The 13,154-nt window shown below is 33.8% G+C and overlaps 1 long non-coding RNA gene across 1 annotated transcript; it reads left to right on the forward strand.

The window, feature by feature from the left end:
• The first annotated feature begins 2,904 nt into the window (after window positions 1-2,904).
• LOC140885392 (uncharacterized) lies at window positions 2,905-6,144 on the forward strand. Its single transcript, XR_012150923.1, has 4 exons — window positions 2,905-3,604; window positions 4,548-4,701; window positions 5,623-5,727; window positions 5,969-6,144. It is a non-coding gene; the product is annotated as an uncharacterized lncRNA (long non-coding RNA).
• Window positions 6,145-13,154: the final 7,010 nt, after the last annotated feature.

Raw genomic sequence — 13,154 nt, forward strand, 5'->3', positions numbered from 1 at the left:
CGGTGGAAATAAAATATATGATATAAAGCTAATCAAACATAATGTTAAACTATAAATAGAAATTCTTATTTCTTGTCCTGTTATAAATATATTATTATTATATATGATTATCTTATTTAGTTAGATTTGGAAGATTCGTGATCTTTATAAATATGTCAAGATAATATCTGTAAAGATTTATATCTTGTAATCTTTCCCTATAAATATGGTGATTGAGTTCAATAATAATTACACCTGAGTATTGACTCATATGAATTCTTTCTTCTCTCATGAATTCTCTCTACTCATCTCTCTATTTTTATTATGATTTATAACACGTTATCAGCACGATGTTGTAACCAATTGAGAATGAAAATAATTCTCGTTTTATTGATGTTATTGGAATAGCACAACGTGTTTTCAATACTCAAATTTATGAGAGATATTCATTGGTGCTCTAGAAGTAGAACAAAGAGATATTCATTGGTTCTCTAGAAGTAACACAATGAAAATAATTGATATATTGGTGCCCATGAAATATCATGAATATGTTGATGGCTATAAAGTAGCACAACATGATTTTATATTGAGAATTTGAAGAAATTCATTATCATGATACAATATACTGAGAATTTTGTGAGATTCATGATTTCAATTTTGATATATTGAAAGATATTGATGAATTCATGATATAATATATTGAATATAATATATTGAGAATCTTAATAGATTCACGATAAATGTGATATATGATTTTGTATATTGAGAAAGTGAAGAAATCATGATTGATATCTGATATGATATCAAATATCTACAAATATCATTGAAAAAATTGATCTCATGTCAAAATATATCAATATTGACATATTGATAAAAGGATGCAATATTGTATCAATATTGAAATATTGATAAAAATATGCAAGATTTGATAATATTCATGAAGAATATTAATATAAGATCCAAGATTTTGAAATATTCTCGAAGAATATAATTTAATGTTCTTTTGGTTATTGAGGATCTTATGAATTGAGAAATTTAGTACAATTTCTCAAAGAATATCGATATATAATCTAAAATTGTCAATATCCATAAGAAAATATTATTAAAGATATATTTGAGATATATATCAAAAGATATTGACTTGATATCGATTCAAATCATATATTTGTTTTTTATGCTTTAGAAGAAGCATGATCTATTATTTGTCACTATTTTTATGAATAGCGACTTGATGTTCAATGATCAACTGCATAGACTATTGATTGAAATTATAAATGTGCGGTAGTAAGATCGCAACACTATCAACCGGAAAAAATAATTAATGTTAAACCCAATGAATTAGACCATCATCTATATTGGGCAACGACGATGATGGATTGATGGTAGCCTATGCATGATGATGTCAATGAGTTGATTTATGACTAACTTCAAGTCATTTTATTTATTTATTGAACCAATTTAGTTTTGGTAAATTAATTTTGTATTTGTTTAAACTAAATTGTGGAAAACTCTAGAATGTGTTTTGTTTTGATTCACATAAATTATTTTGATGATATAAAATAAGAACTACAAATTTTGTGAATCTATTCTATTAGTCAATATATTGCATGAGATATTGATTATGCAATTTGGTGATAAATTTTTTGATTTAAGAATTTTTATATTTTAAGGATATATTGGGCTGTTAAATCTTTATTTAATAAAATTTGATTATGGATTTTAAATTCATCAATTTTGATTGTGGATATAAATTTTGGATTTTTTCAAAATTATTTGATTAATCTATCATTTTTAAATAAATGATAGAGTATTTTTATCACATGTTATTATCTTACATGAAGGAACATGAATTTAATGTGAAATGATATTCGTGATAGATCAAATGTTACCGTTGAAGGTAAAAGATCTACTTGATGCATACAAGAATTTGAAAAGGTACGTCCGATTTTTCAATTTCAATTTTAATTATTTTATTATATTATCTTATTTATAGTATTTTGTTCAAAGAAAGACAATTATGAAAGTTGTCTGATTAATGTGGTTCATTCTTTTAAGTAAATGTGACAGTACCAATTAACATAGTTGATACACTGTAGTTTAATTCTTCAAGGAAGAATATGTCATATCGTATGAAGCGAGATATAAATTAAAAATTCGACACAAAATATTGAGATATACGTCATAATCAAGTGTTGTACTAAACGTACATCGGTATCTCGTATCACTATCGTACCTGAAGTATGTAAAGGATTTATTGATATCTATCAAGCAAGATATAAAAGTTTGTGGAGAACGTTGATGTCTACCCAAATCATATGTTTCATCGGATATTGATTGGATGTTTGAAAGATCTAGAAGATCGTTTGAGTGACGATGAAAATAATGACGTGCTTGATATTATAAAATAGTGATAAACATTGACGTACATGGATTTTTGAATCTAGTAGATATTGATTTGGTTTAAATAGTATATTATAAATCAATATTTCTAAAAGAGCTAAAGAGCTCCAAAAATATCATTGATACAAATACTTTCAGAGTTTGGCATAATGGATTGAATTGAGCATTCAAATTATATAAATAGTTGAAAAACTATAGATAGTGCACAAAAATAGTGATAAATATTGACGTACATGGATTTTTGAATCTAGTAGATATTGATTTGGTTTAAATAGTATATTATAAATCAATATTTTTAGAAAAGCTAAAGAGCTCCAAAAGTATCATTTTCAGAGTTTGGCATAATGGATTGAATTGAGCATTCAAATTATATAAATAGTTAAAAAATCTATAGTGCACAAAGATATTGATGAATAAGCCAAATTATTTTTTGATATTTATTGTTTTTTTTAAAAAAATAATATATAAACGTTTGTGAAAGAAAAAGAAAAGAGGAAAAACACTTGCCCCAACCCCCAACTTTCATTCTCGCCTCTCAAACCCTCCACCTTTGAATGTTCATGTCTCCTCAGTCCACCACAGGAATTTCAAATGGTTCGAGGGGTTTTGTTCCTGAGATCAGTAGCTTCGATTTGAACCATGAGTCACCATTTTTTATGCTCATTTTTTCCAGAACCGATCCCTGTCCAGACCTGCTGCTGTGCGCATCTTCCCCGAAATTTTTCAGCGTCGATTTGTAGACGATTATTAGCTTTCTAGGTTCGGTTCAAAGCTTAAGTTTGTATTTGAGTCAAGTCCATTGATTTCTTCTCCTTCCAGTCGCGATTTCAGTTTCTCTGGCGAGATGCAGCCAATCAACCACCGTGAAATAGGTGCTATTCGGTTTTCTGTTTGGTCTAAAAGCTCTCTCAAACACTACCTAAGTATCAATCAGACGTGTTTATCCAGGGAAGCTGACGTGTACTTCGAAGGAGAAAATGTCATCAACCTTGAATTTACTCGAGCTCTAGTGCACTTCTCTTTTCTCTTGCCTGTTTTCGACCATCAGCGTAAAAACACGTAGGACTCGACATCCCCATGGTGCTGATCATGATGATCTTGTTTGTTGATCTCCTCCTGCACCCAGGCTTCCTCTCCTGGAATCAAATCTCTGGCCCCGACCCGATTCACTCTGGACTTTCCCTCGATGTGGCTATGCAAAGAAAAAAATATTTATGAGAAAGAGGTAAACTTATTAGCTGTTTGTGATGAATGTGGAGGAGTTTGGGATTTGAGCTCCTCTCTAGCTCTATTTATATTGTTGTGGATTTCTTTACAATTTTCAAAAGGATTACACACTGAATCAAGATAATGTGAATATCGGTATATAATGGTTGGATTAAACTTGTGCTGATAATTAAAACAAAATCGAAATTGATTTTCGAGAGCTGCCATCTTTAATGACATACATTCATTTGTGACTTAAATGACAAAAATAGAACAATAGTCAATTTTGCGGACTTGTGATGTTAACCTGTGTCATCCTAAAGTGGTTTAACACTATGGAAATTATGATTCTAACTTAAGTATAAGGAATACATGACTAATGCATTGCAACTTAAATTAAAGATTAATTTTCATTCGAGCTAAGTACCATAACGATTGAATATTATAACTAACTTGGTAATCAAGGTTGAGTTAATTAATTGAGTTTGACTAATGAAATTGACGTGAATTGGAAAGATTGGTTAGTGGAATAAATTAATAAATTTCAATACATTGTTATAGCTAGATTTTAATAGGCTTCGAGTTTTATAGCCTTGATTTTTCAAAGAGTAGACTGTCAGCACGAATTTGTATTGATTTGAGTTTTCAGATTTGGTTTGGGATTTTCAAATATTCCAGCTTGTTTAATTAAGGATTTTCAGATATTGTGTTGGAGAAATGATTTCGGTATGAAATTTATGAGTATTAGTCGCTGTAATATTATATTAAAGTTAGTTCAAAGCAAAAAGAATATATATTATGCTATTATTTAATCTAGAGATGATTAATGTTAGGCATTTTAATTAAGTAATGAGATTTTAGGAATTTTAAGTGCCTAAATACTTGAAATTGAATATTTATATGCAATAAGCAAATTAATGTAATAGTATCTGTTGTTTGAGACTTTGTGTATGCCTTTGAAGGGAAATGCAGGCCCAAGGCGATTATGGAAAAGCATTGGAAAAGGAGTGGCATTCTAAATTGAGTTGTTACAAAAGAAAGTACCCAGAAGAAGCAACAGAGTTCCAGGTTCTTCTAAATGGAGGATTGGCGCCGGGATGGGAAAATTCGTTGCCGGTATGAATGCTTGGATCCAAGATTTTGTCACGCTGAACGAAAAATGAGTTTTGAAATTATGTTGTCCTTTGTTCACCAGTTGAAATTGTGTTATGTTTCTTTCATATGAGTGAAACAGTCCCTTAATTGAGTTTTGAATTTGTTCAGACATCTTTTTTATATTGGCATACTGGTGGTTTTTTTCCTATTGATTGAAAATTGATGGTTTCAGGATAGTAAAAGGGACAATGTGAATTTGGGTATTTACAAGGGAAAGGTGCTGCTGATTGTTAATGTTGATTCACAATGTTTTTTTACTTTGCTTTCTCTATCCAACTTATTTGCCTTTAGAAACTTGAAAATTATGCGGAGAACCACCTTCACATCTATAATTTATTTAGTCTTGTAAAAATTAAGATTTAAATGTTAGTTATTTGCCGTGTAGCACCTGTGGACGACTCTAGTACATGTTTCTACTTAATGCTAGTGATTAGTAGTTGTGTATTTGAGTTTGTGTAAATATGCGACCTTGTTTGATCTCTTTTTTTTATTTCATTTTAATGTTCCTTTTCTGATGAAAAGTAGATTTGTTTAATTCAACTGCATATGAATTAGAACAGTCATTTCCGGCCCATTTTTTTTGTACACGACACGCTAGTTATTTATAATTAAAATTTTAAGTTTGTGTTGGACTATGGTGGATCATCTTATTGAGAGCATATGAGAAGCTTAATGGTGGCTATGCCTTACAGGAAAGGGTGGATGTTCAAACATGGATAAAACTGAATTTAAACCTTTGCTTGTCTGATGGTTTCGATATGTTTCTTTCATTGCTTGTCACTGATGGCTCTTGTATGATAGATAGGTGAATGGGTATTCATGGGCATATGATATTTTTTCTAAAATTGGTCTGACAATTACGGTTGTTGGTTTCGCTTACAGGGTTTGGCGTAAATGACCTTTCAGAAAATGCTAGTGATGATTTAGAGGGTTTGGATGCTTCTGCGTCATACGTTGCAAGCTTATTGACTAACGAGCCCACTAACAGTGAGTACTCTACCGTGATTTTCAACGTCATTCTAATTCCGCACATGTTTCTATTTTTAGTTTATATATAATGATGTAACCTTATAACCCTGCCAAGCCAACAAGAAAGAAAGAAAAGAGAGAAGAAGCTTTGAAGTGCAGAATATGATCAGAATATACAAATGCTTTCCTCAAATCTTATGCTTTTGATTAACACGCTAACTACACTTCAATAATAATGGCTGGTCTTTGTTTTTTGCAGGCAATTTTGCAGGCAATTTCAATGACAAGGAAATTAGATCAGAGAAGCTACAAATGAATTTTTAGTTAATTTCATATTTATGTTTATGGTTTTTGTTGTATTTAATTTATCATGTATACTTTAAAATTTTATGTTTATGTCATTTGATTGGTTGCGTATGAAATTTTTAGAATGTTGAAAATATTATTTTGTAATGTTGGAAAATTGTATAATAATTTTATTTCAATTTTTTTTAAATGATTTATAATATTAAATTTTTTTTTTGTTTTTTATTTGAAAAAAAGACAACATTTTTTTTCAGTTGTTTTAGGGATTTTTAAACTGTTGTAAAAGCCTATGTTATTAAAAATAACGCTCAAAGACAACAGTTTTTAGCTGTTGTCGTTGAGAGAGAAGACAACAGTTTTACAACATTTTAAAATTGTTGTCTTTTTTTTTCAAAGACAACAGTTTAAAAATGTTGTCTTTGAGCGTGATTTTTAACAACACGAGCTTTTACAACAGTTTTAAATCCCCTATGACAACTAAAAAAAAATGTTGTCCTTAGGAGTTTTTCTTGTAATGCCAATTTGGATTATGTTATTCATTAAGAATAACAAGTATATCAAAATATGAGATTTCACAAATTATTTGGGATCGAAATGATATAATCATTCGTGTGTTTTGCTATTACGCAAAATGATGATTATTTTGAACTACAACTTGTTGAATTTTAAATAACAATGATATGTGGCAATATAAGCAAATATTAGCAAAGTTTCTCAAAGTATTTCAAGCGGATTATGAGAAAATATTTGCACTTATCGTGGATGCACTGATTTGATGGTGATACATATAGAAACATCCTCGAAGGATTCGATGCTCAAAATATTGTTTTTGCCAACTTGAAGAAAAAGAAAAGATATTTGGTCTTGAAGTACCATATATATGGCAAAATCAACATCTGAATCAATTTTTGGCAAATAAGTGCACAATATTGGAATAAGACGAGTTAATAATTTCAAGTGATGCTTGCAAGAGGGGGAACAATCAAAGTTGTACTCTTTTTCCCTTGTCTATGATTTTTCCCGCGTGGTTTTTCATAACAAGGTTTTTAATAAGGCAATTAAAAAGTATCTCGAGAGATGTACTCTTTTTCCTTCATTAGAATTTTGTCCCACTGGGTTTTTCCTAATAAGGTTTTAACGAGGCGCATCTATCTTCGGGAAGACATCCATAGAAAGTATATGGTGTTGTACTCTTTTTTCTTCGTTCAGATTTTTCCCACGGGGTTTTACTGTCAAGGTTTTAACAAGGCAGCACTTGAGTCCCGATGAAGTTCCCGAACATCAATCTTGCCAAATGGAGATTTTAAAGAATTGATTGCTTGTGCAAATAATCATATAAGAGGGAGTGTTATAAATATATTCTTATAGATGATTATCTTATTTAGTTAGATTTGGAAGATTCGTGATCTTTATAAATATGTCAAGATAATATTTGTAAAGATTTATATCTTGTAATCTTTCTCTATAAATAGGGTGATTGAGTTCAATAATAATTGCACCTGAGTATTGACTTATTTCTTCTCTCATGAATTCTCTCTACTCATCTCTCTATTTTTATTATGATTTATAACATATCCAAAATTATTGAGTTTTTATTATGATTTATAACATATCCAAAATTATTGAGTTTCAGTGGAAGCATAAATGTAGGGCTAATTTGAATCTACGACCAAATTTGTTCTTATGCGTACAATTATAGGACTAATAAATTCGAAACCTAAAAATGTAGATAATATCAGTTTAATTATAGGATAAAATTTAAAGTCCAATAACTTACACGATGTGAATTTCCATATATATTTTCATTTATATTTTTTCTTTAAATAACAAGGAACGGAAAAATAAAGAACTAGAAAGAAAGAAATACAAATATTCATTTGATAACATCTCACGATCAGTTTTGTGATATGTTTTTTTGATTTGACCAGCCTCATTAAAAATATTACTTTTTAGATCAAAACTATTAATTGTATGTTTGAATTGAATCGATCCATTTCATAAATATAAACCGCATGCATAAAACTTGCTATAAAAATATTCGATGCTAATGGTGAGAGCTCAATAATTGTTGGATATATCATATATACGATTTTGCCTTTGTTGTGAATAAAATTATGGTTGTCATTGTTGATGCCACCTTAATTAGTGTTAAGTTTCCTTCTCCAACAGGCACCAAATCTCAAGTGTTAAGTTTCCTTCTCCAACAGGCACCAAATCTCAAGTGTACATCTGAATATAAATATGATCGATTTCGACATTTTTATAATCTTCCAAAGGACGTATCCATTGCAATAAGGGATATTTTTTTTGTTATAGATTATGCCGGAGCGAACATGACGATAATAATAATTGCGAAATAAAACAATCAACAAGAACACCAAGATTTATGTGGTTCATCCAATATAGGCTACGTCCACGGAGCCAATATTTATAACCGAAGAAATATTACAAGTGTATACAAAACACTATATCTCTCACCAACCCAAATCCCGAGTATTACCGAGAAAATTCTCTAACTCACAAGAGATCTCCGAAAAAAAAAACCCACTTTTTATTTTCTTCTTCTCTCTTTGTTAATACAAAAGAAGAGAAGAATGAGATACTTAAATCGAAGGAATTAAGGTCTATTTATAATAGGTTCCTCCGTTTCATTTTCCAGTTTTTCGATGTGGGTGGGATGATTTATTAAATAAATGTGGGCCCCACCGCATTTATTTAATATACCTACCTGCCTAACAATTCTCCCACTTGAAGACTTGATTTCAATCATGACTTCACACAGTCAAAGTAACGGCTCATGCCTCCTCTCTTATACTTGCAGTTCAACTGAAGTTGAACATAACTTCAGTTTGTCAGTGGTCACTGCCTTCGTGAACATATCAGCTGGATTTCTACTTCCAGGAATCTTCTCAAGCATCAAGATTCCATCTTCCAAAACCGATCTGATGAAATGGTACCGAACCTGTATATGCTTCGTCCTAGCATGATAAACAGGATTCTTTGCCAAATGAATAGCACTCAGACTATCACAGTGTAATGTGCTATCCTCAAGCTTCTGACCCAACTCCTCAAGGAATGATCTCAACCAAATCATCTCTTTGCTAGCTTCTGTCACAACAACGTACTCAGCTTTAGTAGTCAAAAGTGCAACAATCTTTTGCAACTTGGATACCCAACTTACTGTCGTACCACCCAATGTAAACACATATCCAGTAGTACTCTTCCTGCCATCTAGGTCACCACCCATGTCGGCATCTACAAAACCTTGTAAGCCTGAATTTGACTTTCTGAAGTACAGAGATGAACTGATAGTACCTTTCAAATATCTGAGAATCCACTTCACTGCTTCCCAGTGTTGTTTCCCTGGATTGCTCATAAACCTGCTCACAACTCCCACTACATGTTCTATGTCTGGTCTGGTGCACACTATTGCATACATGAGGCTTCCGACAGCAGATGCATAAGGAACCTTATTCATATAAGCATGCTCCTGCTCCGTCGATGGTGATTGGGTTTTGGTTAGTTTGAAATGACTAGCCAAAGGAGTACTCACCGATTTAGCTTCATCCATGTTGAATCTGCTAAGCACTTTTTTCACGTACTCTGCTTGAGATAACTTCAAGACTCCGTTCACCCTATCTCTCAAGATCCTTATACCAAGAATTTGTTTTGCAGCTCCCAAATCCTTCATATCAAATTCTTTTGATAACTCTCTCTTGATCTTATCAATCTCTTCCAGACACGCTCCTGCTATCAACATGTCATCCACATATAGCAGTAGAATGATATAGGAACCATCAATCTTCTTCACATAACAACAGTGATCCGCCTGGCACCTCAGGAAACCGTTGTTATTCATGAATCCATCAAACTTCTTGTACCACTGTCTTGGAGCTTGTTTGAGAGCGTACAAGCTCTTCTGAAGTTTGCACACCATTTTCTCTTTCCCTCGTACTTCAAATCCCTGTGGCTGCTTCATATAAATTTCTTCATCCAATTCACCATGAAGAAACGTCGTCTTTACATCCAACTGCTTCAAATATAAGTCTTTCTTCGCCACTAGTCCAAGTACAGTTCTGATAGTGGTCAGCTTCACCACTGGAGAGAAAATCTCGACGTAATCAACGCCTTCCCGCTGTTGAAAACCTTTCACAACAAGTCTCGCCTTGTACCGCTTGCTACCATCAACTTCTTCTTTGATCCGGTACACCCACTTGTTGTGTAATGCCTTCTTGCATTCCGAAAGTTCCTTCAACTTCCACGTCTGATTGGATGACAGTGAATCCATCTCATATTCCATGGCTAACTCCCACTTGATTGAATCATCATTTTGCATTGCTTCTTCAAAGGTCTCCGGTTCACCTTTATCAGTCAGCAAAATATAGTGAAGTGCAGGGGAGTATTTCTGAGGTGGTCTAATTGTTCTAGAAGATCTCCTGAGTTCAATTTCCGGAGTTTGTGGGTCATCATCTTGTGCAGTTTCTTCTTCCTGGTTACTATCCTTCGACTCATTCACAGGAATATCTATCAATGACACTTCATTTGACTTCAGGACTTCGGGACATTTATCTCCTGCTGCAATGTCTGACTTGTCCTTGTACAAAACTTGCTCATTGAAAATGACATCTCTGCTCCGAATAATCTTTCGATTTTGGTCATCCCAAAACCGATAACCAAACTCATTATCTCCATAACCAATAAAAAAACACTTCTTTGATTTTGGATCAAGTTTCGTTCTGTTGGTTGAATCGATGTGAACATATGAGAGACAACCAAACACTTTCAAGAAAGAAAGGTTTACTCCTTTGCCGCTCCAGACCTCCTCTGGTATTCTACAATCAAGTGGTACCGAAGGTCCTCTGTTGATCAGATACGCTGCAGTGTTAACTGCATCAGCCCAGAATGATTTTGGCAGTCCAGCGTGCAATCTCATGCTCCTGGCACGTTCATTTAGGGTTCTGTTCATTCTTTCAGCCACACCATTCTGTTGAGGTGTACCAGGAATGGTTTTCTCCATCTTGATCCCGTTCTGTGCACAATACTTCTTGAACTCAATATCTTCATATTCTCCACCATTGTCAGACCGTAAGCACTTTACTTTCAAGTTGATCTCATTTTCAACCATGACTTTCCATCTTTTAAAGGTTTCATAAACATCAGATTTATTTTTCAGAAAATAAACCCAAACCTTTCTGCTTGAATCGTCGATGAATGTGACATAATATCGTGAGCCTCCAAGGGATGTCACAGGAGATGGCCCCCACATGTCAGTATGAACCAGCTCCAACTTTGCTGCTTTCGGTTCTCTACCGCCTTTCGAAAAGCTCACCCTTTTTCTGTTTTCCAAGAACACAACTTTCACACAGTTTGTGTTCGACAATTTTTAACTCCGGTAGCTTCCCTTTTGATATCAGCATCTTCATTCCTTTCTCACTCATATGTCCAAGTCTACAGTGCCATAGACTTGAGTTAGCTCCAGGATCCACAGCTGCTAACATTTTCTGCAACTGGAAGTCATGTAGAGGGTTCCAGTTTTCTGTCCTCGAGCAACAATCAAGGCTCCTTTGCTCACTTTCCAAGAGCCATCACCAAAAGTCACTTTATGGCCTTCGTCATCGAGTTGTCCCACTGAGATCAGATTTCGGGTCAACTTTGGTACATGCCTCACTTTGTTGAGTTTCCAGATAGATCCGTTTGACATTTTCAATTGGACATCACCCATACCAGCTATTTCCAGAGGTTTTCCATCTGCCAAGAAAACTTTTCCGTAATTACCAGCAATGTAATTACTGAATACCTCACGATCACCGGTGGTATGAAATGAAGCTCCCGAATTCATAACCCATGAATCAACTGGGCTTTCCATGGATAGTACGTATACTAAGGCATCATGTACATCCTCAGTAACGGCATTTGCATTATTCTTGGGTGATATGCAGTCCTTTTTCATGTGACCAGTTTCACCACAGCTCCAGCACTTTAATTTCTTTTCGAAGGTATTTTTGTCTTTTCCACTCTTTGATTTGGATCTGCCACGCCATCAGTTAGAACCTTTTTCGCTACTCCTGCCCCTACTTTTGTTTTCGAGATTTAGGGCAGATCTCGATGATGTTGCTTCTCCCGAATCCCTCCTCCGAACTTCTTCACCAAGGATTCGATCTCTGACATCATTGAATTGTAACTTTCCCTTTCCAGCAGAATTGCTAACCGCTGCCCGCATCGGCTCCCAAACATTTGGTAAAGATGCCAAAAGAATAAGTGCACGAATCTCATCATCAAATTTGATTTCAACCGATGTTAGCTGGGAAACAATCGTGTTGAATTCATTGATGTGTGCTGCCACCGAAGCACCTTCCTCCATCTTCAAGTTGAATAACTTTTTCATGAGAAACACTTTATTATTTGCTGATGGCTTCTCGTACATGTCCGACAAAATGGACATCATCTTTTCCGTGGTTTTTGCCTCCGCCACGTTGTGCGCTACGTTCTTTGTTAGGGTCAATCGTATTACCCCTAACACTTGTCGGTCAAGAAGCTCCCACTCATCATCCTCCATCTTTTCTGGCTTCACCCCGGATAGAGGTTGATGTAGCTGCTTGCTGTACTATTAATCTTTAATCTGTAACCGCCAGAACGTGAAATCTATACCGTCGAACTTATTGATTCCTGGTCCCGATCCGTTATTTCCGGTCATCGCTTCTACTGCCTTAATAAAATTTCAAAAAATCTTTTTTGATGTGGAAGATCAGACAAAGCTGCAACCACAGAGCATACTCAGAATTTTAAAAAAAATTTCACCAAGGCTCCCGGACACCGTAACAGCTTTGATACCAGTTGTTATGGATTATGCCGGAGCGAACATGACGATAATAATAATTGCGGAATAAAACAATCAACAAGAACACCAAGATTTACGTGGTTCACCCAATATAAGCTACGTCCACGGAGCTGCTGCAATATTTATAACCGGAGAAATATTACAAGTGTACGTATACAAAACACTATATCTCTCACCAACCCAAACCCCGAGTATTACCGAGAAAATTCTCTAACTCACAAGAGATCTCCGAAAAAAAAAACTCACTTTTTTTTTCTCTTTTTATTTTTTTCTTCTCTCTTTGTTAATACAAAAGAAGAGA

The sequence above is a fragment of the Henckelia pumila genome, chromosome 2, assembly GCF_033568475.1.
Source record: "Henckelia pumila isolate YLH828 chromosome 2, ASM3356847v2, whole genome shotgun sequence".
Lineage (NCBI taxonomy): Eukaryota > Viridiplantae > Streptophyta > Magnoliopsida > Lamiales > Gesneriaceae > Henckelia > Henckelia pumila.